Genomic DNA, 24,398 nt, shown 5'->3' with positions numbered 1-24,398 from the left:
AGGACAAAAATTTTCCCCCCAAAGCTGCCAACTGGCAGGGGAGAGGGTGCAGTGCCCCCTCCATCCATCTAGGCTTCTGTCCCTCCCACACTGATAGCGGAAGGCACTTTGTGGAAGCATAAATTCAAGCCCCCATGACTGCATCCCCACGATGTTATCCTAGCCAGATGGATGCCATGAATTCTTTGTGAAATTAGTGTGGTTATTAAGTGATAGAATGGCGGAGTTGGAGGTGGGCATAAGACTAAAATTACCGTGCACCTTGATGTGGTAGGCAATGTCTGGGTATTTTGTGGGTAGTCTCTCATCTAACCTTCAAATAGCCCTACCTGGTGGGGTCTAAGTACACATTTTATACTCTAAAGAGGAGCTGTCGCCCCAGAGAAGGTAAGTGACTTGCTCACAGAATTGAAGGTGGAGATGAGCCAGCTCAAGCTGGTCTGACTGATGTCTGATCATGCCCCCACTGGGTTTTGCAACCTTAGGAGAATCCGTGGTGCTCATCTGGTCCCAGCCTGTTATTCTGTCAAGGGGACCTGGAGCTCATAACAGTTCAGAGAGTCAGGTAAGGCCATGGCACTAGTGACAAATGTAGGACTAGACCTCTGGCTTCCCACTGCTAAACCACATATTTTCCCAGTTTCTTTCTGTTTTAAAAATGTAAAAACACACACTTGTGAGTTATCAGGATGCAAAATTACACATAGGTTCATCATCGTTTTTCTAAAGTGACACCCATTTTTTTCCCCTGAAAACTTCAGTGTTGATATGTAGAGTGAAAAGTTCCTATTTAAAAAAAAAGGACCAAGTGACACATTTTGTAATGAAGCAATCGCACTTTATTTTTGAATTTGGATTTTTGTATTTAAAACTCTGTTAAATCAAGACATGCTTATATTAAACAACTGATCTGTGCATTTTATGTAATATTCTTCTACATTCATCTAATTAAACAGTCTGGAATAAAGTATATTGAATTGATGAGCTTCTCTAATACAATCTCATATCTAGAATAGTATCTTGGCCTCTACATTGAATATGTGAAACAATACCTTGAACAGGAAGAGAGAAAATGGTAACCATTGCTGCCTCAGAGAGGAATTCTACATTTGTTATTACTGAGCTATTTCTAATTAGTTTTGACTTTAAATATACCAACCACTACACTCTTTTGACCTTGGATTCTCCGTGTGGGAAATGAAGGAATTATACCTGATGGTCTGTATGATCCTTTTTGGATTTGAACTTCAGTGAGACAATGGGCTTGAAGGTATATTCACAACCAGCAGCCCCCACCCTCCCCACCTCTCCTGCTCAACAACCCTCAGCCATCATTCTCACCTGCCTTTCCTTTAACTTGCACGTCCAGCCAGCCCTTCCCTACCGGGTTAGGAAATGCTAAAGGAACCACCTGCCGTTCTCAATTCCTGGGCCTGAGCGCCCCCTAGGCACACGGAGGTAAACTGTTGTAGCTCTGGAAGAAATCAGGACTAGAAGCTGGTGCCTCCGTAAAGTCAGTAGCCAATCCCTCAACTTCCCCGTTTGTATTCTGAGGCAAGAACGTGAGTGGGATGGGGGCGGCGCACCGGGTGGGGCTTTGCTAACTTGGGCAGGGAAGGAGCTTGGCAGGGCAAGAGGGGGTGGGTGGCAAGCTCTGTCATCAATCAGACGCTGCAGGAGCTTGGAGGGACTGCCCCCAACAGCAGGTACATTGTGAATGGAAGCGGGTGAGCCAGGGGCCCAGCAGACGCCGTTCTGTGGAAATAAGTCTGTGGCCACTCAGTGAGTGAGTCCAGATTTAAGAACAGTCACTGGAAAAAATTTACTGTCCATCTAAATCCATTCACAGAGAATGATCCAGAGGTTAGTAAACATCAATTATTTGCATTGCTCACATTATTTTCCTGACCCTACAAATATGCATGTATTTCAACAGAGGTGATTTTCATGTGTATAACATTTTTGCTGCATTTTCACTTCTGATATTGTTTTGTAGACATACCTTCTATATTCACAGTCCATATAACAGTATTTTAAACCTTTTATAATATGGCTGTACTATAGAGGGACACTTTTTCAGAAGTATATCCATGCACGTGTGCATTCATGTAGTGTGTGTGTGTGGTGTATAGATTCTTTGTGAAAATATGCATGGTATGTATGTGAGGGTACTGTGTGTATGTGTATGCATGTGTGTTGTATAAATGTCTCTGTGTGTGGTGTGTATGTGTGGGTCTCTGTGGTATGCATTTGTGTGGATATGTGGGAAGGGTGTGTTATGTTTGTGTGTGTGTGCATCTTCATTCCTGTGTGGCGACTGCAGCCCTGCGGGTGTGTATCCTGGGCCCCTCTCAGGCCTTTGTGTCTATGCCAGAGTGCAGACTTCCCAGGACTAGTGCCTGTGAGCTGTACTTAGTGCCTGAGAAGAGTGGGGAAAGCGCTTCCCACGGCAGGTGTTTAAAGGCCTGCACAGTCACTGGGCGCCTGGGGGTGTGGCCTGCCAACTGCTTCTGCAGAGGATGAGTGTCTGTGCCTATCAGCAGAGACAGGACAGCAGGAACCGTTATCGCAGGCACCAGAGTACTTGAATTCATTGTGGAGGGTGGAGACAGTGTTTTCTGTAAGATCATATTTTCATTCTCTATTTTTAAAAAAATGAAAAAGAAAACATCTCTTGGGTGAATCAGTCAGTCTTCTCCTTAGGCCCATCCATGTGGACATCCTTCGATCCTCTTCCAGAAGCAGGAAGAGATGACATACCTCCAAGTCCCCCCAAGGCCTTTACCCTGTATTCCAGCCCACTCGCTGTTGCACTGGCTCACACAGCTGCGCCTGGTCCCACACACATGGGCATATCTCCTCTGTGACCCTCAAACATCAGCCTCCCTGCTTCCTGGCTTGGGTCATATGCAGAAGGTAAGGATGCTGTGGGTCATTGCATTGTAGGCTTAATTTTCTGTTCAAACTCATGATGAATCAACTCCTCTAACATTCATTTGGTAGGCATGCCACACACTAGGTTCAGCGTGCAAGATAGAAGGATGAGTAGTCTGACATAGTGGTTAAGAGCATGGGCTCTGGGATGAAACAGTCACTTCCGAGCTTTACCCCTTATTCTGTGACCCAGGACAAGGCAAGTAACTTCCTTAAGGCTCTGTTGCCTCACTCATGAAATAAGAACTTGCCCCACTGGATGGCTGTGAGGCTAATTTGGCATGATGTTCATAGTCAGTACCTGTTGTGTGGACGGGCTCATTCCAGTCTCCTAGGCAAAGGGGTTGGAAAGCTGTGCACCATGTTTTCTACAGGTCTTTGCAATTAGAGTTTGAGATGCTCACTGTTTACCACGTAGATGAACTCAGCATAAGAAATGGAGGGCAGACCCTTTTTAGCATTTTTGCTGGCAAGCAAGGTTGTGGAAATGTGGGTTTTTATGTAATGGTGCTCTAGAGTGCATTTTCTAGCTTCTTGGGTATTGAAAGGCAGGGGTTGTAGTAGAGACAGTCCGCTTTGATTCCAGTCCAGCTCAGAGGTGCCCTAGAGGTGGTTTAACTCCCCTGGTGAGTTATTTCTTTATTGTTTTGGGAGCTATTGCTGGAGCACCAGTCCAGAACCTGCTCCTTCAGTCCTACAAACTTCGCAAGTACCTTATTTGTTGATTAAATCCCTTCCTACTTAATATAAATAAAGCAATTTCTCTCTTCTGAACTATATCCTGATAGATCTATCTACTATTATTTGCACATAAAATTAATAATAATAGCAGCCACTACATCTTGGTTATACCATAATTCAGATTTTTATAATTGTTACCTAATTCCATCCTCCCAGCAAAATTATACAGTCTTTAAGGGGCCTAATCAGGGTGAGAACCTAGGTCTTCCCACCAGCAAAGGCCAGTACGTCCTACCACTCCTTTTCTGGAGCACGCAGTGCAGTGAGCCTGGCTTCCACTCAGTGTGAGAAATGCTCAAACAAGCTGTGGGCCCGCGGAGGCCAGAAGAGGGCATGTCTTAGTCTGCCTGGGGCTTAGAAATCCCAGATGACATCTGCTTTCCGCCTTGGCAAGGGGATCACAACCTCTAGATTCCTTATTATGTCGGGGGACCCTGCCTTAAAGATCCAATGGCCTGTTTTTCAAGTAACCAGGATTTAGGAACTCCAAATCATGTTTGCAAAGGCAGCTGTCTGCCCTTGTGTCCAGGCGAGTCATCACAGATCCTAAGGTATTCAGATTCCTTTATGGGACGTATTTCTGCCGGCAGCTGAAGCAGCTCCCTGAGCTAAGGGTTCAGCCAGCCTGGGGCAGATGCCTTCAGCACAGCTTTCTCCCTGGTTCACATGAGACTTCCCTGCGGCAACACCTTCTTCCTAAGAGTGCCTCAGGGTCAGAGATTTTGCCTTATTCAGGTCTGTACCCCTGGCATCTAGCACACTGTAGGTGCTCAGTGAATGAATGAATGAATGAATGAATGGATGGAGCAGCCCCAGCGGGCAGCTGCGTTAGGCTACCTGACAGCTGGATTCTTTGCATGCTATTCTCAGCTCTTTGGCTTCTGGTTTCTGTGGTTCCCTCACATACCTGACCCGGCAAGGACTGCATTCTACCCAGGGTCAGAAAAACTAGAGTTTACCTTTACTTGGTGATTCCTTTAATTTCCATGAAATACTCTTTCCGTGGATTGAAATAATGTTCCATTACTCCAGTGTAAAAGCTTATGTGCAAATACACAAGCTTAGGATTTCTAATATGTTTCTGAAAAGTCTCGTGATCCTGAAACAAACAAGATCTTTTTTTTAGCTGAAGGACTGGTGAGAGTTTCTCTCTTTAAATGTTAGGTCATCCCAGTAACCAGTTATAGCTCTCCTTCCCTTATTAGGGGTCTGGGGACCCTGGGCTATAGGAAACAAATGTTCTTCGCATTTGTATGTTTCACAATTTACAGCAACTTTTTTTTTTTTCAACAAAACAAAACAAAAAGCTCCCAGCTGATCAAGACATGCACAGCAGGCATTATCTCTGTTTCAAGAGTGGCTTGAAGCCAGCGTCCCATAGCTAGTAAGTGACTGAGTCAATCCATGGCTCTGAATCAGCTTGTTTACCAATTTTCCTTGGAACTAAACCTTTCTCAGAGTTTTTGGAACAAAGGGCATGGGCATCTCTTTTTTGCTCATCTCTGCTTATCTCGAGCATGAGTGAGGAGCTGGCTCGGTTATCCTGACTGAACGCTGGAGAAGGAAGCACAAGCCCAATGGATAGCATCAGCCCTGGAAGAGATGGGAACAGGGTTCTGCTGGATGGGTGGGGGCCAGATGTAGAGACTCTGACTCTCTGGCTCTTGCTCCATCATTTCCAGAATTCACGACCATCCCTTAATTTCCATATATGGGTCTTGTAAAATTTTATAAATTGGACAATCAGGATCCTAATCCTGGAGCCCAGTTTCTAATTCCTAGTCCTTGTGTAACTGCTCCTCTTCCTCCACATTTAGCCCAACACCCCATGATCACACCCTCAGCAGAGCCCTGGGGGGCAGCAGGGGATTGCAGGAGATTCTAAGAGTTGTCTGGTCCCAGGATGGCTCTTGGATGTCAGAGAGATGCAGACCATCTTAGATGTGCACTTCAAATAGCCCCAGGTCACACAGGACCTGAAATAACAGGGTATTTTGTAAGGGGCACTAAACAGGGACTTAGAAATTATGCAGCTTCTAGAAGATGAGAAGATAGGAAAGAAGTTACAGTGAAAATGGTGAAGGACGCTTAAAATAATGACACCAAAAGTTGCCTGCATATAGCACTTGATCATTTTTAAAGCTTTCTCATATGTATCATTTCATATAATTCACAAAGTAGCAGACTTTATTATGCCAGTTTAAGATAATAGACTGAAGCTTGGGGGTAAGCTTTTTCTATCCCAAATCCAGCTCCCTAGTGAAAATTAGGGCCAGTATAATAGAAAGTTACACTAATTTTTCAGATGATCTCTAGTCGATGCTGCCTGATTCTGGGCCCCACCTGTGTATACAGGAGTTCTGTCTTCTGCAGATTCCTCCTTGATTAGTTCTGGGAGTCCCTGCGTGATTTCTCACATGTGTTCAGGAACAAGCCCACTCACAGAAGATTTGCTGCTGGGGACTGCCGCAGTTCCACTGGGCCCTGTGACAGTCACACCACCCTGGGCCACCGTTCGGGACCCACCAGCCCTGCTGTAGCCTCCCTTTCCTGTGACTCCACCAGGCCCAGCAGCTTCTGTCTGTGCCTGTTTTGAGATATCAGCCTGTCAAGCATATCTGGTGATCGATGCCAGAGTAGGGGACAGTGGTTCCCTCTTCGTGGAATTCCACTTGATCAGAGGCTCCCAAAGCAGTGTTATTCTGACTGCAGTGTGACACAGAGGTTAATAGCTATACCAGTATTTATGTATCCAAGGTGGCCTGGGGATAGGTGCATTTAACAACCACAGAGCTCTACTCAGCTCCTTTTAGGATGTCCACTATGGGACTTATTACTAGCCTGTCTATCAGTCAGTCTGAACTCCACTGAAGAACCAAATGGAGTGGAGTATGTTTTCTGATAAACACTTTGTTGCTCAAAACTGAGTCATCAGGTTGATGTGAGAGTCCATTGATCCTCAATATCTAAATGCTCTTATTAGATAGAAGAGAACCCTTGTCTTAAGCCCTATGATATGTCGGAGTGTGTGGTTGCAGATACTGGAGACCCAGGGACAAACAAGGTGGACACAGTTCCTTCTCTTTGGATCTTACAGTCTGGAAGGTCAATGTCACAATGCCTGTTTCTTTATCTAGGTTGAGTCCTTCCCTGAAAATCTTGTTGGGTAGTTCAAGCCCCTCCTTCTCCACCCATCCCTTCACCCCACCTTCCCAGCTTGCAAGTAAACTTTTTTTAAACTAAATTTTTATTCTGAGATGATTATAAATTCATATGCAATTGTAATACATAATACAGAGAGAGTCTGTCTACCACTTACCCAGGTCCTTCCATTTTGCAAAACTATAGTACAATCTCACAGCTGGATGTTGACACTGACACAGCCGAGATGCAGAATGCTTCTGTGTCCATCACAGCATCCTTCATATGGCTCTCTGTTCTCCATTTCTGTAATTTTGTCATGTCAAAAATATTATATAAATGGAATCATACAGGGTGTGACTTCCTGAAAGGACTTTTTTCACTCTACGTAATTCCCTAATTATCTGGAGAGTCATTAAAGTTGTTTTGTTTATCAGCAGTTCATTCCTTTTTATCCCTGAGTAGCATTCTGTGGCATGGATATGCTGCAGTTTGTTTCCCTGTTCACCTGTTGAAGGACATCTAGGTTGTTTCCAGTTTTTGACTATTATGAGTAAAACTGCTATTTCACAGTCTTTCACGTGACTATACGTTTTCATTGCTCTTGGTGATGCCCAGAGCTGCAATGGCTAAGATCATATGGTAGTTGCATGTTAAGCTTTTTAAGAAATTGCCAAATACTTCTCTAGGGTGGCAGTACCATTGTACATTGCCACCAGCAATGTAGGAATGATCCAATTTCTCTACAACCTCCCCAGCAAGTACACTTTGATTGACGACCTCCCTAAACCACCAGCCATGCCCAGAGAGGCTGAAAATCTGCCATAGGGCACAGTTTGAGTTTTCTTTTATTTTGTTTTGCTGTTTTCCCCATCAGGTTCTTTATTTCTGTGCAAATTGGACTTCTATCCGGCCTGTTCCACCATTTTTCTGGGCATGTCCAGACATGCCTGAAGCCTCAGAATTAGTCAGCAGACAAGCCATGAGACCCTCAGTGTATAGTGCCATGTTTGGGGCTTTTATTCCCATCACCCCTTCTAAAAACCTGTTCTTTCCCCATATCTTCTGCTGAAAGGTAGGCCCCAGATACCAGCTGATATCCACACACCTAACATGAGGGAGGCCCTCTGTCAGTTGTGTAGAGGCAATCCCATCCTTTGTCTTGGTGCCTGCTATGCATCAGGCACTGTATTAGGTGCTGTGGATAAAATACTGGACCATCAGGCAAGGCCCCTTGTCTTGGGAGTCATTTATTTTATGAAGTGGAAGTAGACACTAAAGAAGCAAGGTGACTTGAGATGGCAGTAAATACTACGAAGACTGTCTATCCCCAGGGCAATGTGACAGGGAATGAGAGTATGGGGACTCTCCAAGGAGCCGATCTTTTTCAGGATTAGAATTCCTACTTATTTCCATTTTTTCCACCAGTTTTTATGTAGTGTGTTTTCTGATCCTAGGATTCTATGGGTGACTTTCACAATCAGTGATTCCATTTATTTGTTAAAGATCTTTTTATAATGTGGTTCTTTGAATTAAAAAACATGATTCCAGATAGGGAGTGTATACTATGGACACAGTGAAAATACTTTTTTCCTTTATTTGGACACCCGATTTCTATGAATACAGCCAAAGACTACAGGTCTTTGGAAGGCTCGATACTTGTCTGTCTGTTGCTTTGTGAGTTAATGTTCCTAGGCCCTTTTCAGATAAATACTGTAAAATCACAGCTCTCACATCCTGTACTAGTTCCAAATATTTTTTTTAAAGCAAGATATTTACGCACATAAGCATCCAACTTGCTAGCCTCAATCTGTATTTCTGCCATTTGAGTCTGTCATTTAATATACTTATTAGGTGTCCGCCCACCCCAGCTTTAGGTCATCTGGGAGTGTGATATCGTGCACTCCTGGATCAAGCTCCATATTCCAGTGTTGAAGAGGACAGAACACTGAGAACATAGTTCATTTGGCCTCTTTGGGCTCAGAGGCTCAGTGACTTCGGAAGCCGCTTTGGATTTCCCCATCTTGCTCCCATGAAAGTATTATGAGAGCTTTGGTAAATTGTTTTGCTCAGATCAAGCTGCATTACATTACCTGTTTGGCAATCCCATCAAAAGAAAAGCAAATGACAGTTTGATTAGACCTCTTCTTAATGATCCCTCATTGGCTTGCAGCTCCAGTCCTGTTTGCAGTATTACACCATCTGCCTCAAGCAGTTAGTCCAGCCTTGTTCTTGTTCTTCCTGCTTGAACAAAACTGAAACAAAACTCATTGTCCCTAGGCTTTTTGCAAGTCTCAGCTTTTTCAGACACTGATCTTTTGGGGCCTTTTGTTCCATCTTCTATACTCTTTTTAAAATCTCAGTGCCATGAACAGCCAAATTGTTGGTTTTCATGTATTCTTTGCAATACATTTATGCATACACACAGAGCAGGTTGGATGAGTTATGACTATATGAAAAAATCTATTTGTTTTTCACAGTCTTCAAGCCCCTTGAGGTGTCTTGCTTTTTGGAAACACTGACCACAGGATTATTCTCTTCTTTTCTGTTTATTTTATGAAATCCACTTTCCTAAAGGTTAACATGTGTGGCTGATTCTTGAATCTCTGTCTGAACTACGTTGTCTTTAAAATGGCATGGTTACTTTCCCTAATCTCAAGAGGCCTGGTTAACAGCATGGCCTTTAAATTTGGGTGGATTTACATTGAACTCTCCGTCCGTTATCACACACTAGGCAATTTACTCTAGTTAATCTCTTTAACCCTCCATTCTGTAAAATGGGAATCATTTTATAGAATTGTAGGAGGATTAAAGGAAGTAATGCTTGATACACAGTAAGCATTCAATAAATGTTAGCTTTTGTAATTATTAATGAAACCTTTTATTATTTTGACCAAACATAGTAAGGACTCAATTAAGGTAAGGTTTTGTTATTTATATTATCCTTGTACATTAGGATTGAACCCAGAGCGTCGTTTCCCCAAGTTATTTATTCTGCTTTCTTCAGGAAGGGGAGCATTTGCCAGATTTTTTGCTTTTGGACCATTAGTCTTGCCCCTGTTTAGACAGATCCCCTTCTCTATTGCATTTCCTATTAGGTGTCTTCTTATGTTAGTTTTCTAGTCTCTATTAGCAGAATGTCCCCACATCCTTAAGGGCTTCAACAGTTTTATCATTACATTTCTCTATTCTTTAATCCTCATCCAAAGTGTCCATTCCCTGCCTTAAAAATGTGCCTAGAGATGTTGATAATTCTATTATGTATTTCAATTCTCCACCCTTCATTTAATTGTGCTTCTTTTAGGTCATGTAACCCCCACAGGATGCTTGCCTTAACAATGACAGAGAATATATTCTAGTCTTGAGTCATTTTCTAAAAAGCCAAATTCCGCTTTTTAAAAGCATGATTTTCTTATTATAATAATTATCACATTCACTTTCTTTTATCTGTGCTTAGCACATATCTGAGATCACTTATTTTGCCACCAAACCATTTTCCTCTTGCTTTCTCCTGAGATCAGCTGGGAATCTTCACCATTGTTCTTCTTTCTGTTTAACATCTGAGCTTCTCCAGCATATCTAGTTATCAGTTTTATCTGCATCTTTTTCTCCCTTCTCATCAACTGTTAATGTAAAGCCCTCTTGATCAGTTTATGAATTTCCTGCCAAATGCTCCCTTCCTGTTCTGTCTCTTGCCAAGAGTCCATTGCTCTGTTATTATAAGCCACGGTCCAGGAAAATAAAACTTGTTTATGAAGCTAGCAGTTCCCTTTCAATATCTCCTTTGCTCTTCCAAGGTCATTACTTTCAACTGGAATATGAGATGCAGTGACCTTCAGTGTCCGTCAAATGTCCCGTTCCTGTTTATGATTTCACAGCCCTCTGAGATACACCCCCAGATTTCTTTGTGCTTTCCCCTTTCCATGAAGATTGGTAGGAGCAGGTAGTGGTTGGCAAGCTTGGCAACGCTTGGCAGGTTCTCTTATGTTTCAGGGGGCTGTGTCAAGAAACAACAAACCTCTTGGGTTCCCTTTCGGAAGCCACTTTGGATTTCAATTCCATTTCAGTCACACTGGTCTTCCCAGTTGTTCTGTAAACACTGTGCATGGTTCAGCCTTGAGGTCTTGGCATCAGATATTCCCCATCTATGTGTCTATTTTCTATGTTGCAATAAACCCCATCCTAACCACCTACTTAAAATGACTACTTGTACCATGCTGCAGCCCCTATATTACATTCCCTATCTTCTTTACACAGTTCTATTTTTTCCATAGTACATACTACCTCCGAATACATTGGGTAATTTACTTATTTATTCTAGTTATTTTTACTGCCCAATACCATCCCTTGTCTCTCCTTCCACTGGAATATAAGCTTCTATATATTCCAAAAACCTAGAACAGTGCTTGATACATACATATATTCACTAAATATTTGCTGAATGACACTCCATCAGGGTTTAATGATAGATTACATTGCCTGCCTTCTTTTCTACATTCATTCCTTTACATGTTTTTTTTTCACTAACATGAGATTATTCTCTCCCCGGAATATAAAAGTAATACTTGCTCAAAGTAAAACTTTGGGGACAAAAAGACAATCGATCAGAAATAGTAAAAATAAAATTAGGCATAATCCTGCTACCCAGAGATAAATATAGATAAACATTGTTTGCATCGAGTATTTTTTCCAGTCTTATAAAACTAGATATATTTGGATGTGTTTGTGCATAATTTGAAACATGGCTGAAATAATACCATACATAGAGTTTGGTATTCTGATTAATATTATAGGGAAAGTGTATTTTTCCTGTTTTTTCGGTGGCCTGCATGATCTTAGAGCAATGTCACCCCATTTCTCTTCTCTACCTTCAGTAAGGAGAAACCTAGCCGAACCCTAACTTAATCCTAATCCTAAACTTTAACTGCTCTTCGATCAGGGCTCCTGCTTATTTTGTCTTGGAAGGACATGAGATGGCATTCAAGCTTTATTGGGTTTTATCTACGTGGAAACTTCTTCAAGACCAACCATTAAAATGGTTCTATTATATTTTACCATTTAGATTTGCCATTGGCCATTCTCCCCCTGTTTCCTTAGTAAAAGAATATAACTATTATGGGCAGCAGTTTACTACGTTAAAGGACTTTATTTCTATGTCTTCCCTGCAGCAGGACGTGGTCATGTTACTAAGTCCCGGCCAATGGCATGTAAGCAGAAGTGTTTCTTGGGACTTATGGGAAGGTAGCCATAAGCATGGTAGTTGGTACTATAGTAGTCAACTTGGGCTTTGAATTCACCTTGAGAATTGAAGTCATGTGTGTCAACAGGTTATAACAGAAAGTCCTCCCAGGGCTATACCTACTTCAGAGTCCTTTTGTACTGTCCAAGAAGTAAATATCTAGCTTGTTTAAGTAAACATTATTTTGGTCCCCTGTGAAATTCAAATCAAAATACCAAGAGTATTTATTTATTTAGAACTTGATAGGCTGTTTCCAAAATCTTTGTGGAAAATTAAACATTTGAGAGTTCCGAAAAGTAGTATAAGGTAGGTGGACTATGAGATATCAATATTTATTATAGCTAAAACCATGTGCTTTTTATGAAGCTAGACAAATCAAATTGAACAAAGGAATAAGACAGAAATCCAAGAAATAGAGCCACAAAAATGGTGATTTATGAGAGAAGAGGCATTTTTCACTACAAGGAAGATGATGGTTTATTCAATAAATAAGTTGGGATGATAGGCCAATCACATGAAAAAATAATAAAGTTGGAGCATTGTCTCACACTCTATACACAAAAAATAATCCTTGCTAGAGTAAATACTTAAATATGAATATGCATAGGATAGAAAGTGAAGGTAGAATGATAGTACTTTTAGAAGAAATATAGGAGAATCTTAAGAGCTCAGATGAGGGAAAATTTTCTTAAACAAAACACAAAGAAATTGCTAACCAGAAAAGAAAGGATTTCTAAATTAAGCATACCTTAAAAATTTCAAAAACAGCAAACACTATAAAGGAAAAAAAACAAGTTGTAGTCTGAGTGAAGATATTTGTAACATATTTAATTGACAGAATATGAGAATCCAGAATATATAAAAGAAAGCAATATAAAAAGATATAATCCAATAGAAAAACAGGTATCAGGCTCGAAGAAGCATTTCCATAAAAGTAAATACAAGTGTCAAACATTCGACAATATAGTGAATATCATTAGCAAATAAGGAAATCCAAATTAAAAAAAAAACAATGAAATACCATTTTACACCTATTAGATTATTGAAGATTAAGATATGTGGTATGCTGAGTGTTAATGGAATGTGGAACAATGGGAAAGTTAGACACTCCTGGTGGGGATGTAAATTGGTACAACTACTTCAGGAACAATTTCCCACACCTTATGACTCAGCAATTCCAATCCTAACTGTATGCCCCAGACAGACACCCTTATGCACCAGAGGCCATGTTACAAGAACATTCATACCAGTATTATTTATAACAGTCAGAATGTCTCTTAGCAGAAAAATTAGTAAGTAAATTGTATTATAGTCACACTGTGGACTACTATACAGCATGAAAATAAAAACTTCAACTCCATGCAATGATGTGAATTAATTTTAGAAACTTGATGTATAAGAAAAAGCAAATGCCAGGTAATGACACACACAGTATGCTTTTTTAATAGTAAAGATTTTTTTTTTAGAGAAGTTATAGGTTCACAGCAAAATTAAGAGGCAGGTACAGAGATTTTTCAATATATCCCTGGCCTTCACACATGCATAGTCTCCCCCTTTCCCACATACTAGAGTGATACATTTGGTACAATTGATGAACATACATTGACACATCATAATAATCCAAAGACCAAAGATTACATTAGGGTTCACTTTTGGTACTGTACATTCTACAGGTTTGGATAAATGTATAATGACATGTATCCATCATTATAGTATCGTGCAGAGTAGTTTCACTGCCCTGAAAATCCTGTGCTCTGCCTATTTATCTCTCCCCATCCCTTGACCCCTGGAAACCACTGATCTTTTTATTGTTTCCATAGTTTCTATGCCCTTTTAATAAACATCAAATACAAACAAAATTAAACAATAAGGATGTGTGTGTGTATAACACAGAATAAGAAGTGCAAAGTCAAGGTAGTTGTTTCAGGGTTGGGAGGGAGGCAGAGAAATGTGAAAAGAAAGGTCTGCATAGTAACAGAACAGCTCTTCTTCAATTTATGATGCAGTTACATCCTTGAGAATCCATCCTAAGTTGAAAATATGGTAAGTCAAAAATACATTGAATACACCTAGCCTACTGAACACTATGGCTTGGCCCAGTCTACCTTAAAGGCGGTCAGAACACTCAACTAGCCTACAATTGAGCAAAATAATCTAACATAGAGCCTATTTTATAATAAAGTGTTAAATGGCTCATGTAATTGATTGAATACTATACTGAGAGTGAAAAACAGGATGGTTGTATGGGTACAGAATGGTTATAAGTGTTATAATGGTTATTTACCCCTGTGACAGCGTGGCTAACTGGGAGCTGTGGCTCGGTGTGACTGCCCAGCGTCAGGAGAGAGTGTTGTATGGTATATCACTAGCTCAGGAAAAGATCAAAATTCAAAATGTGAAGTACAGCTTCTATTGGATGTGTATTGCTTTGGCACCATTGTAAAGTCAAAAAAATTGTAAGTCAAACCATCGCAAATTGGGGACCATCTGTATGGGGGATGTTCTCCTGACTTGGATAGTTCTACCAAACACTTAAAGAAGAAATAATAACAATTCTATGGTACTATTTTAAAACTTATTTTATGAGGCCTTTCTTACCCTGATACCAAAACCTAACAAATCATAGACCAATATCTCTCATAAACATAAATGCAAAAATTCCTAACAAAATTTTCACAGGTCAAATCCAGCAATATATGCTAAAGATAATATATCATGACTAAATGGGCTTTACCATGGAAATACAAAGTTGGTTTAACGGTTGGAAGGCGATCTGTGTAATTCACTATATTTATAGACTAAAAAAGCTAAAATGATTTAAAAAAACAAGGAAAAACGTGATAAAATTTTACACTCATTCATGAAAAAAGAAACCTTAACAAACTAGAAATAGAAGCAGACTCTCTCAAACTGTCAATTAAGAAAAACCTCCAGCCAACATTGTAAGCATTCAATGTTGAAAACTAACACCAGGAATAAGCCAAGGATTCTACTGTACTTGGTACTGGAGGTCCTGACCAGTGGAAAGGAAGATTTAAGACTTTTTATTCACATGTGATGATTCTCATCTATATAGAACATCATAAGAAACATACCAAAAAAGCTACTGGAACAAATAAGTGAGTTTCAAAGTTATAAGATAAAAAGTTATTTGGGATTTTAAAAATCTATTGTATTTCTATGTATTAGCAACAAAAAACTGGAAATTAAAATAAAAAATACAAATTTATAATAGCTTCAAAATATGAATAACTTATGGGTAAATTTAATAAAATATTTGACCACTGAAAATCACATTTTTCTGAGAGAAATTAAAGAAGGCCTAAGTAAATGGAATGATGTTCTGTGTTCATGAATTGACAGTCTTAACATTGCTAATATGTCAGTTCTCTCCAAATTGATCTACTGATTCAATACAAGACCAGTCAACATTCCAGCAGATTTTTTTTTCAATATTTTAACAAGCTGATTCTAAAGGTTATATGGAAAGGCAAAGGACATAGAATAGTCAAAACAATTTTGCACAAGAAAAACAAACTGATTTCAAGAATTACTTTATAGCTAAAGTAATCAAGACAGTGTTGTATTGGCATAAAGATGGGTGTAAAGATCAATGGATCAGAATAGAGAATTTAGAAATAAATCTATATGTCTATGGTCAGTTGATTTTCAGCAAAGGTGCCCAAGGTAATTGAATGGGGGGAAAGGTGGTCTTTTCAAGAACAGGTGCTGGGACATTTGGAACCTTGTCTTTTGCTCCCATCATCACATGCAAAAATTAACTTAAAATGGATCATATACCTGTATATGAGTTTAAATTTTAAAAATTCTGGAAGAAAACATAGGAGAAAAATCTAAGAAAATGGAGGAGAATTTTATCAAAGGCTTCTGTGCTTATTGAGATCATCAATAATGAGTTATATTGATTGACATCCAAATGTTAAGCACCTTAAATTATGCTACATTTTCTTGACTAGATCGACAAAAAGTGTGAAACATAAACAAGCATTGCAAAACAACTTCATTGAAATAAAAAATTTTGTTCTCTAAAAGGCATTGTTAAGAATAAATCACAGACAAGGAGAAAATATTTGTAAAGCATATATCTGATAAAGAACTCATACCCAGAATATATAAATAGCTTGTACAACTAATAAATAAGTTAAAACACTTAAAAAATGAGCAAAAGATTTGAACAGACCCACATTAAAGAAGAGGTAAGGATAGCAAATAGGCATATGAAAGTATATTCAACATCAGTGGACACCAGGGAAATTCATTAAAACCCCAGGACCTCACTACCACATCAACAGGACTATAGTGTAATAGTAGATTACAACTAAGAGAGCTATAAGACACAGACTCAATTTAAGTAGGAGTTCTTAAGAAAACCCAAAGACAACAGGGGAGAAACAAAAATTCAAAGACCAGGAATTCTTGGTGCTTCTTAAATTGCAGCACATAGGGAAAAAAAAAATCTCCAAATTCTACATATTCCTATATCTAAACTAGTGCAAAAATCTTAAAGTAGTAGGTAACAGGATCTTTTAAAAGATTAATAAAATAATACATCCTTAACAGGTAGGATTTCTTTCAGGATGACAATAAGGATGAATGCAAGGATGGTTCAGTATTGTGAAATACATTAATATATTTCATAATACTATTGTTTAAAAGCTGAATATTATATTAGCATCTTCATAGATCACTAAAAAGACCTTTAACAAAATTCATCACCTATTCCTGATGAAAACTCCCAATTACATAGAAATTGAGGATCATTCTTTTTGTTAAGTGATACAAGGTTCTCAATAATAATTGCACAGTGGATTAAAAAGTGGAATTTACAGTTCTCATAACAATTATTGATAAAAGCAAAAAAACCTGCTGAAACATAAATATAGTAAAAACAGTTCTATGAATGTTAAGATTTAGAAGTGTGGATAATATTATGCCTCATAGACTCTCTTAACCAAATGTTTAATAAATGTGATGATTCACTTAATAAATGTGATAAGTTTTTGATAGCAGTTATGTTTGATGTTAAACTTCAGGAAGGTGTTCTATCCTGCTAATCAACACAATGCCTGTGTTTTGGAATACCAGATGAATGGGTTGGGAAGGTCAATGACTTTTATAGCAATAGAGGTGCCTGACAATATTCTCATGCAGAAGGAAGCCACACCTCTTCCAAGTACAAGTGACCCAGTAGAATTTGTGCTTAACAGAGACTCCCAAATTCCCCAGGCCTGAATATTTCAAGGCAGGTCGTCATAGCCAGGACAAAAACCTCTGAAAGACTTTAATGTAATGTCTAGTTCTAAGTAACAGTGTTTCCTCATTGGCCACTGGAGTGAATTAGCCAGAAGTGAACTCTTAGGAAACTATGATTCACTCACCATAAGGCGTTATTGGATATCAACCAATTAAATCTTGGAATCTGCCCCATCCAAGGACAATTATTTTTGTTTTGTTGTAGTTAATGTTTAGCTCTTTTTCCTGGTTAGTGTAATAGGACCATACTGCTTGCATTTATACTTGGGCTATCCACTTCAAACTATGGCCTGATTATTTCTAGAAACTCTTTCTGACTTGCTACATTTTGGCATGGAGTTAGAATGAAGATTTTGCAGCCTTAACCAGGGATCTACAATGAATGCTTTTATGGCCTAGTTCACAACCAGAGAATAGGAGAGATTAATTCTTCCTATTGACTACACTCATATATGATTTTCAAAGGCTATTTTGATTGATAGATCAGCTGATTGCATTCATTGGTGGCTTCTCTCCAGAGTCATCTGGTCCTGGGGAATCTTTTACAATATAATCACATCAGGTCATTCTGCACTAAAAAAATATTTCCTGTCTTCCCATCTCTCTTAGGTGGAATCTGAAGTCCTCACCGTGTTCCCTCCAGCTTCTGTGAGCCAGCACTGCTTTCCTCGTCAGCAGCCCACTTGCTCACCATATTCTCCATATATACCAGACACTCTCATCTTCTTTCCCACCAGTTGGCTTTTACGCCAACTGTTCCTGCTGACAAGAATGCCTGACATCTGGCCAATTCTTCCTCATCTTCTACATCTCAGGTTAAGTATCCCTTTCCAACCTCTTCCCATTCCAAATTAGATTCTCTAGCTACACTCTCTCATAGGTCCTGTGCTTTTCCTTAGAAGCACTTTACCACAGTTTTTAATTATGGCACTTACCTGAGTAATTATGGCTGCCAGCGAACAGCAACTGTTCGCAGCCTATTTGCTGTGCTTAGGGATGAATGCCTCGATGACAGGAATTCGGTAAATATTTACAGAATGGGTGAAGATGAATAGCATTATGGTATTAGCTCCCATGATTGTGATTATCCATTAAGCTTGGTGCTTAGGGTAGTTTTTTTGTTTTATTCAGTAAGTTCTTAACCATCAATGAAGATGAAAGTCACAGTAAACATTCTTTCCTTTCCAGTGTTTGCTCTACTATGCTGAGCAAGCCACCTTCAAGGAAATACCTTCTTCCATGCTCAGTGAGAGAGCGGCAGTTGGGTGCCCAGGGGTGAGATCCGAGGCATCATTTTGTTAGCTGTGCAGAAGGCCAGGGAGTGAGGGCAGGGCCCAACCAGCAGGAACCTTCACCAGCCAGGTTCTGCCCACACCTGGAAGAATTAGCCCAGCTGCTCAGGGTAGCTGTATGCTGACACCTGGAAACTGCCCACAGCCTCTTAGCCTGGGTCCACCCTCAGAAGTGTCTTCTGACGTCCAGAAGCAACTGAATGACACAGAAGCCTGGTAATGTGTAAATGCAATCAATTTTTATACTCAAGGGAAAGTATAAACTTTATTTTAAGCTAAGTTCTTAATGTTTACTAAGACTATATTTTATAAAAAGTAAATGTTATTTTATTATGGGTATAATAAACTGAACTAGGGGGAAAGAGAGCCAAGTATAAAGGACAAGCTATATCCTCTGGGGAGATACTGAGTGCCAGGAAGGAGCTTGCTTGGTTTAGAGCCCAGGCGGGTGGTGTAGTAGGAGCACGGTACCTAGGAGGCCGACCTGGGTTTGAGCTCTTGGTTCAGGCCTGCTCAGCCCAGTCACTTCCCCTCTGTGGGTCCTCAGTTTCCACACTGTGAAGTGAAGGGCTTTGATGAGATAATTCAGATCCTTTCTATTTTAACACAGTATGATTCTGAAGGAGGAGAAGGACAGCTAACTTTTAATGTCAGGGGCCAGAGTAGTCAACTAGATTAGATGGGCTGTAAGTGACAGAAAACTGTAAGTAATGGTGACTTATACAATTTTGAAGATTATTTTTCCCTCATAGGAAAGCCTAGAGATTAGCCATCTATGGATAGCATGGAATATCAGGGACCCAGGCTCCTTCTGCCTCTTTGCACCACTTAGAATGGTGCCAAGTTCATGATCCAAGATGGAGGTTAGCCATCTGCTTACACTCCGTTGGTGAGAACTTAGTCTTATGGACACACCTACCTGCAAGGGGAATCTATCAAGCGTAGTTTTTTTTGTAGATAGCTGTGGGGCTCCTACTGCTGAGGAATAAGAAAACACATGGAGTGGGCTTGCCAAAAAGGGTTAATTAAGGAAATGCCCAAAAATTATAGAGCAGAAAACAGTACTTAAAATGAAATCAGAATCATTAAGAGTCTGCCTGTTTTAGAGTTTGGCCAAAAGGCAAGGCAAATAGAGCAATCGTCTTGCTCAGCATTTTGGGGGAAGGCCGAGACTTTGGCTTGGCATAGAAGGGAACGGCATGGTCAATATGTGAAGAGAAAACAGACTCCTTAAGCCCTTCAGTAGACTTAGGAGGCAGGACAAGAAAGAAAACTATGCTAAGAAATAGGGGAACTCTGCCACTTAGCAGAGAGGGCCCAGAATAAAAAATTCTTTAAGCAAGACTGAAGTAAAGTTCAAGGGGCCAAAGCTTTACTCTCAGACGTATGCCTACACTTTGCTTTCTGCTCTGTAGCTTTTACTCTGAGATTTCTCACATTCCCATTTCTATGTGTGATATTGCTGTGACTCATGGAAATGGAGAGAGAGAGAAGAATTAGAAGAACGAGGCCTTTAGTCTCCTGGCTGTAGCCCAAAGAGGGCATCTCCACCTTCTTCCCACTCTGCACAAGCTGGGAAGGGGCAGGGAAGCTGGTGCCCAGGGAAAGCTAGGCAACAATGAGTGAAGCTTGAAGCAGGGAAGAAAGGGTCTGAAGCTTACACAGTTGCTTATCTGTTACAATACTTTAGACCTGGCCCTCCAACTCAGACTTCTGCACTAGGAGTTGAGGATGTTCAAAGACCCACAACTCAGACAAGAAGAAGGAGACTAAGCCACTTGAGAGATTTCTTTTCACTCACCCAACCATCTCTCCTGATCATGGTCATTTCCTCACCCACCTCTCTCAGTCCTTTATCACTTCAGAGAATAAAAAGCAGAGAATGAAAAGAGGAGAGGAAGACAGTGAAAGGTAATGATCTGAGTTAGATCTGCAAGCTGATGTAATAGTTTAACACAGTAGAAGTGTCTCTATCACATCTAACAGTCTAATGAGTGAGGTGGGGAGGAGGAATCCAGGGAGCTGTAGGCTTTTCCATCTTCATCGTATAGCTGCCATCATTGTCCTGGGCACCAGTGTCCAGCAGATGCTGGGGAAAGAGCATGAGAGGCTGCAGGTGGGGAGCTTTATCTGCAAGCCCAGAAGCGGCGCACTGCTCATGTTCCAGTGGTCAGAATTCAGGTGTGTGAGCACATTTAACTCAAGGGAGACTGAAAGATACAGAGTGTTTGCCCAGGAAGAGGAGAGAATGGGTCTGTAATCAGCTGGTAGCCTCAGCCATAGTGGACGTGAGAGGGAAAGGCAAATAAAATACTCTGGAGGCGAGTGACCATGCAAAGTTAACCTTGTCTAAAGAAGGGCTTTGGACCACAGACTACATGAGGAAACGCAGTCTTTGAAAAATCACTAATTTTCTCAAAGAGGACAACCTTGGTTCTCATTTGTTTCCCTTTCGTCCATGTTGGGACCCCAGTGTTCAAATCAGACTCAGCAACTTTAGAGTTACTGTGCTCTGCTAGATGCCCAGAATGTTAGGATTGCTAAGAACCCTAATGATAATCAGTCACATCCAAAGACCCTTGAAACCTTCTATACAGCTCCTGACAAAGGACTACTGCCTGAATGCCTCCTATGCTGGGGAACTCTGTCTTATAAGACTGCCCGAGCCATTACTTCATTAATTAAATATCTTTGTAATGCATTTCCTCTGTCAGGCACCAAGAATACAAGGTGACAAAATGCTAGGCCATTAAGAATTTCATAGTGCAGAACAAATTTGTCTGCTAGCTTCATTTGTCCAATAGTCACGTACTTTGCTTCTGCTGATGGTACTTGTCACTTCTCTCCATTGCACAGGTCACCCCGTCACCTGGGTGATATATCATAGTCCTGTTTCAGACCTCAGCCTACCTCACTCCAGTTATTCCTAGAAAAGTCCATTCCAACTCCTATGGGGTATTTAAAAACTGCCTACAGCATTTTTCAAATCTTCTTCTCCTTAGAGGATGTTTTGGAGTCAGTCATTTGTCTGGTTGCAAAACTGCTTCTCCTCTGCCTGTCCATTTTGGGTTTCTAAATTCTGCCCCTGGGTTCAGTTCAGAACCTGTAATTGGATCATTCAGGGGCTGACCTGCTGTGCAGTGTCGCAGTGTTCTTGTCTATATTCATCTTGGAACCAACCCATCTTGGAACTCACTTTTCATTGCAAAACTTGACTGTGCTTCTTATTTTAAAACCACTGCATCTCTGAAAAAAACTACCACCCATCGCCAAGCCACTTCCCACTTTGTGTTGCCAGTCCAAAATATAATTTGTGTTTAGAAACCAAGGTACTTTCAAAACTGCTTTGGAGATTTCTAAAAGTTCAGGTTAAAACACTCAGGATCATCATCCCTGACTTCCCCCACCCACTACCCACAGCATCCTTACTTTAGAGTTCCAGGTCTGCCACAGATAATCTGCCCAATCTGTTTGCAGCATCACCAGAAGGAATTCTTCTCTGATTAATGTGTCAAATTCAACTGTGAAGTTGTCCTTTGGGGATTGATCAGCAAGAGTTGTTCCTAAATGTCCCTATTTCACCTTTTAGGCAAAGCCCATTGTGTTTTTAAGCCCCACTCACTTCCTTCTACTGGGCTGCCCTATTCTAAACTGGAATGTCCTAATGACGTGAGGGGAAATCAAGTGACTAGTGGGCGCTGTGTATCCAATGTGTATTACCTGGTTAAGTCCTCCCCGCCATCCTAGCAGCCTGGCTGTACTGTCCCATTGCTGCTGATGAGGAAATGAGACAGAATCAGGTTGGGTAACATGTCTAGGGCCTGGTAAGTAGAATTCACATTTGCATATGTCTGACTCCAAAGCCTAAGCTCTTTCGCCTGCTCCAATTAATTAACTTCCTTGTTTGAAGGCTGAAACTCATCAGGCATATTGCCTTGGACCAGCCAGTTAACCAACTCCGCACCTCAGGTTCCTTTCAAAGTGAAGCAGTGGGGCCAGATGAATGCTGAGGTCCCTCCTCTCTAACATTCTCTCTGTTCCTATCGCTCTCAGGCTAGTGGAAGAAATAAATAAGCCAAACTGAAGCAACAGAAACAAGGGTAATACTAACAATCACCACTTCCTGAGGGCCTATCCTATATGGGGCGAGTGAAAACTTCACTTATTTTATCCTTCTAACAAATCTGTGATGTTCTTCTTATTATCCCACTTTTATAGATGAGGAGACTGAAGATCAGAGAAGTCAGAGATATACCGAAAGTCACCCAGCCAGTAAGAAACAAACCCAGGGGTATTTGATTTCCAAGCCCATAGTCACGCATCCACCATGCTACGTTGGGGGAAGGGGGGAAGGAGGGAGCAGGACACGCACTGTCAGAAATGGTCGTTTAGGTCTGGGGAAGTATCTACACCTGGCAGAGGGATCCCGCGACAAGTCAGTTGGGATGAGAAAGGGTGCTTGGGAGGACCAGGTAATTAAAACCCCATCTCAGTCTCCCTGACTTTGCTCCCAACTCTGGGCAGATGTGTTCCTTATGTCCAAGCACGGAGTGCTGTCCCAGCAGGAGCTTGGCTTGGTACCCAGTCTTGCTCGTGATAGCCGCTTAGGCCCTAAGTCACAAAACCTTCTATCTCATTGCTTTTTTATCTCATCTTATTACTGGGTCCATACTTTTTCTGACCTCTTTGAACTTCATCCCAAATTGCCAGACCCCCAGTCCAAGCATTACCATACCCAATGGAAGTGGGGCGAATGGAAGTTCCCATGGCCAGGATCCTCACTTGACCCTAAACTACTTGAGGATGTAATTCACCTACTGCTCTGTTAATGCTTCCACACCCTTAGGAGTGAGCTATTATTGACTGAGACACTATATAAAGAGCTCCACCCAATGCTCTGGGCGGAGGCAGAGACGGAGGTGGATTATGGACCTGCAGACTGCTGGATGCAGATGTGATTCTAGTGCTCAACCTAGTGCTGTGAGAATAAAGCTGGGTATAAGCCCTTTTATCCCAAGAATGTTCCCTTGTCATTTCTCAGTCTCACTGAATCCATAGTGAACTTGCCTGTGGCTGAAATCCTCAGGCAAGACCCCAAGACTCAGGGGCTGCCTGAAAGGTTTGCAGGAGTATGAAGTCATCACCAGCCAAAATGGAAAAGGATAATTAATGGGAAAGGAAAATGGGTCTCTGAAGAATAAGCAAGGGTCCATTGTTGGATATTCTAAGCTGGTCAGCTGACTGAGAAAGAGTGGCCAATTATGAGGGGTGCTCGGGCATGGTGTGAGGATTGACATCTACAGGCTGAAGGTTCCAGAAGGGGGACTAGTCATGTTTACTGAGGCAGGTGTGTGGCTTGGCAGAGCACAGAGATGAGCTTTGGGACCTGGTCCATCTGAGTTGGGATAATACTTGGCTACTTCCTATTTCTGGTTCAACTCACAGTCCCAGTCAGAGGATGCCTGGAGCCTCACCAGATCAGGGGGCGGTGCTGTAAACATTAGAAATAATGTGCACAATGCTCTAAGCACCCTGGAGAGGCAGAACAGAGGTAGGTCCTGTTACCATTATTAAGGAAATAGCATGAAAAAGGCTTTTTCCTGCCATGAGTGCTCAAGCAATCATCGCCATTTTTCATGCTGTTTTCTTGTCTGAAAGTTGGGGGCGTGATCATTTGATGAGTAAAAGCTGACAATACTCAACTGGACCCGGACATTCAGTTTCTGGAGACAACATGGACCCTCTACTCCAAGCTTCAGGGAAGGAGTCACACAGCC

The 24,398-nt window shown here is 41.0% G+C and overlaps 1 long non-coding RNA gene across 6 annotated transcripts; it reads left to right on the top strand.

Moving 5' to 3' along the window:
* The first annotated feature begins 1,667 nt into the window (after window positions 1-1,667).
* LOC118926096 (uncharacterized) lies at window positions 1,668-24,398 on the top strand. Of its 6 annotated transcripts, XR_008999376.1 has the most exons (6): window positions 4,224-4,387; window positions 8,688-8,871; window positions 17,939-18,144; window positions 18,518-22,721; window positions 22,840-22,893; window positions 23,468-24,398. It is a non-coding gene; the product is annotated as an uncharacterized LOC118926096 (long non-coding RNA). The 6 variants fall into 6 exon arrangements; XR_005030328.2 differs by lacking the exon at window positions 4,224-4,387 and adding exons at window positions 1,668-1,863; window positions 2,704-2,916 and having other exon boundaries at window positions 18,518-24,398; XR_008999374.1 differs by having other exon boundaries at window positions 4,231-4,387; window positions 18,518-24,398.

This window comes from Manis pentadactyla, chromosome 9 (assembly GCF_030020395.1).
Source record: "Manis pentadactyla isolate mManPen7 chromosome 9, mManPen7.hap1, whole genome shotgun sequence".
NCBI lineage: Eukaryota > Metazoa > Chordata > Mammalia > Pholidota > Manidae > Manis > Manis pentadactyla.
This window is presented reverse-complemented; position numbering and strand designations above follow the sequence as displayed.